Below are 4,120 nucleotides of genomic sequence, written 5' to 3' on the forward strand. Positions count from 1 at the left end.
TTCTCCTCTAAGGAAGAAAACTGCCCTTCTTTCTAAGTTCTTTGAATGGCCTAATAATTGAGATAAGATAGAAAATTTTAATTTCATACATACAGGAACTTCACATAGACATGAGAGGGTCAAAAACAATTATACAGGGGCACCTGGGTGGCCCAGTGGGTTAAGCCTCTGCCTTCGGCTCAGGTCATGATCTCAGGGTCCTGGAATTGAGCCCCGCATTGGGCTCTTTGCTCAGCAGGGAGCCTGCTTCCTCCTCTCTCTCTCTCTGCCTCCCTCTCTGCCTACTTGTGATCTCTGTCTGTTAAATAAATAAATAAAATCTTTTAAAAAACAAAACAATCAGACAGCTGAGACTTATAAGCCGTCCAAAGCCAAGGAGGGGTGGGTAGGGGTCTGTAGCTTCAAAAGGAATGAAGACTATTTACACGAAGATGGGAAGAGCACATGTTTGGTAGACCATGCCAATATAGAGAAGTCTTGCATTTAAAAAAAAAAAAATGGTAATACTTCTCTTCCTGGTACAGGCTCCCTATCTAAATTATTTTAGGCAGTTACAGGGGAGGTAAAAAGCTCCTCTTGAGTCTGCTAGGCATTGACTGCCTTCAGCTCAAATACTCCACATTCCAAAGTGGCACATTTTGGGGCAACCTTGTCCTGAACCCCATCACTCCCATCCTAATGGTTGAGCTATGTCCATACTTAAGACCCTGCTTAGTCTTTGTTCAGTAGTTGAATCTTGTTAGTAAAGGGTTAAAAACTGGCTCAAAGTTGGAATTAAACCTTCTATTGCCCAGTCCAACCCAGACTTTTTTCCCCAGAAATTAAGGTATTTATTCAAGATTAGTTGTGGTATCAGCCCACACTAAAACCCGGTACAGGCCTACTCTGTGCCATCTATTCCTTGTTGTCAGTCAGCAGATCCTGTCTGTGTTGCAGGTTGTGTTCCAACGCTGAGAAGCAGCTGGGGTTTCTGAGCCAAGCTATTTGTCCTTTACTCCACGTGAGGACAGTTTTCTTCCAATTCACACAGTTTCTGTGGCTGCTTTGGAAACATAAATGTATGCAAAGACCACCCGCCCATCTTCATTTCCTCTCTGTCCCACACCTTCCGTAAGTCTCAGAACATGTACAGCTCTTTGGTAGTCGTAGGCCCTAAAAACGCTTGGCACTGTTTAAGAGCTTACTCTGTAACAAGCTGCTAAGCCAAAGCTGGAGTATTACTTAAACTGATAGTTAGCAATTATAGATGATCATGGTGACAAGACTGTATTAGCCTGCACACTCCCATCTGTTGAGAATTTAAATTATCTTAACTAGTTAGGATAAATGAATAATTTCTATAAAATACTCAGGAGAGCATGATGGTAAAAGCAAATTATGGAAACTTCAGAGGTGTTTTATCCCTGATAATCACATTGAAGACTAATCGTCTGAATTCTTGAGTTGTCTAAATTTTGTTTGTACGATAGATACATATGTCAATATTAAATCCTGTATTTTAAGAAAAAAAAGTGTTAAGAGCCATTTAATATTTTTGTACGAGCCAGTGTTTGACTGTATTAATTTCAAAATGAAATGGGTATCAGTTTTTTTGAAAAACCTAAATGTCTGGGTTTTACCTAGCAAATGGTTCACAGTATAACAAACCTAATAATCAGGTATGTATCCCTCCCCTCCCTGTTTTGCTCGGAAAGATGAGGGAAGGTGAACAGTAAATTTCCACTTTTGCAACATGGCCTGTCTTAATAATCAGGTCAGGCATTTGCCTCGAAGACATGAAGAAAGAGGTTAATGACAGACTTGTGTCAATATGAAAATTCTTTCGGTTCTTGACAGGAAGCGACAGCCCAAGCTTGCTTGGCTTGTCCAGATGTGGGCAATTAAGCCAAGTTACTTCAAAGTTTAGAAGCATTTAGAGAGTTTCAAGTACATCACTTCTGAACTGTTTTCTAGCTCTAGCATTTTAGATTCAGTCTCCCCTTTTCCCCCCAGTTCAGTCTGGGCCATAGTGACAAAATCATTCAAATGACAGCGATTGGGAAAAGTACCATGTGTAATGTGTAGATTATCTTTTCCTTGAGCGGAACAGCATCGTTAGCATTTTGCTAACTTTTACCCTCACCAGAGGAGACTGGGATAGCTAGTAGTGGAATTGCCTAACAGTATAAGCTACCTGGGTTCAAATTGAGGCTGGGTGACCTCAACCTAGTTACCTAGCCTCCATAAGCATAAGGTTTTTTTTCTTCTGTAAGTTGTTAATCATAATTCGTACCAACCCCCTGCCATGGTTATCAGAAAAGTTAGTTGATATGTAACAGCTTATGTTAAATAAGGGCTTCTTGAGCATAAATATCTGACTATTAAAAAAAAATTAATTCTTGGGGAAAAATTGCTCAATTCCCAAGATGGATCATTACTTAGGACAGTTTGGAAGTAACTTTTAAAGATAATATTAAGCTGGGGCACCTGGGTGGCCCAGTCAGTTAAGCAGCTGCCTTCAGCTCGGGTCATGATCCCAACATCCTGGGATCGAGCCCCACATTGGGCTCCCTGCTCGGCAGAGAGCCTGCTTCTTCCTCTCCCTCTGCCTGCTGCTCTGCCTACTTGTGCTCTATCTCTCTGTCGAATAAAATCTTTTTTTAAAAAATGATATTATTAGCTAAATTGGGGGTGCCTGGCTGATTCAGTCAATAGAGCATGCAACTCTCCATCTCAGGGTTGTGAGTTCAAGCCCCATGCTGGGTGAAGAGCATACTTCAAAAATAAAGAATATTAGCTAAATTATCAAATTTTCCTTTTGATCAGATCTCCTTTTATTCTTTTTTCCCCCTCCTTTTATTCTTACAAATGTAATGGTCTTTCTTTGGTAAATGAATGGATGAAATGACCAGTTCATGAGGCTGATGCATACATGCCCAGCTCTTTGAGCAAGAGGGGTGTGAGTCCTAAAACCCTTGCTCCTGATGCTCTAACGGTACATCGTTTCCAAGAAAGAGAGGCCCACCTAGCAGCAGATAAACATTTCCTCTCAATGTCTGTGATGATTCTAAAAGAATAAGTAACTAGTAACCACTCATGGTTAAAGTTGTCTGTCCCAGCAATGTTCTTAAATGCAAATTGAAGACTTGAGGTTTTAATTTTTCCATACTATACTGATAACCTGATTTAAATTATAAATTAACACTTTGTAACCAATTAAATTGGTATTTAACATATTGGCAACAATTTCATGATAGGTGTCAAGTGCCATGAGTTCACATCTAAGAATTCCAGATTTGGAATTTATATAAGAAAAAGGTCTGTCTTTGAAATTTGTAAGTTTCTCTGAAAAATCCTGAAGGTGTATATCAGTAACTATTTAAATGGATGGTTATGATGTCCTTGTAGTGTAAACATGACATGATGTTAAACAAAAAGGCAAAACACAAGGTATGCCTGGGTTGCTCCGCTGGTTAAGTGTCTGCCTTTGGCTTAGGTCACGAGGTCCTGGGATGGAGCCCCGCGTGGGGCTTCCTGCTTGGCGGGGAGCCTGCTGCTCCCTCTGCCTGCTGCTCCCTCTGCTTGTGCTCTCGCTATCTCTCTCTGACAAATAAATAAAATTTTTATTTAAAAAAAAGACCGATCATGATACATGTCACACACACACAATGCATATATACACATGCATGGCAGGAGAAAGAATATACACAAGTAGGCTAATCATTTTGTGACTGGTGAGATTAGAGGTGACTTTCTGAATTTTTTTCATACTCTAAATTTTCTTAATGCGATGGTAACTTTTACACTAAAAAAATATTTAATGTAGCACATAATTCTGGTTTGCAGAGAGGGGAAAGAATAGTATAATTGATCTAGAAGGGTTCTGGCAAGAAACAGGATTCCTAAGAACATGAAGCTGATTATTACAAGCAGGTTATTTTTTTCCTGCTGCTTCAAGAGCTGCATCTGGTGAAAGGGTGGTGTATGAGACCCAGGACTCAAGAGCCCAGTGGTCTCAAGTCATGGTCTTGCTGGTGCTGGACCAGGGCCATGGAGCAAGAGTCCATGGCCCACACCTGCACCAGCCTGCAGTGCCGTCTTCCCTGAGACCATGCTCTCAGGGACAGCATTCCTGTGGTTC

Source organism: Mustela erminea, chromosome 10, assembly GCF_009829155.1.
Source record: "Mustela erminea isolate mMusErm1 chromosome 10, mMusErm1.Pri, whole genome shotgun sequence".
Classification (NCBI taxonomy): domain Eukaryota; kingdom Metazoa; phylum Chordata; class Mammalia; order Carnivora; family Mustelidae; genus Mustela; species Mustela erminea.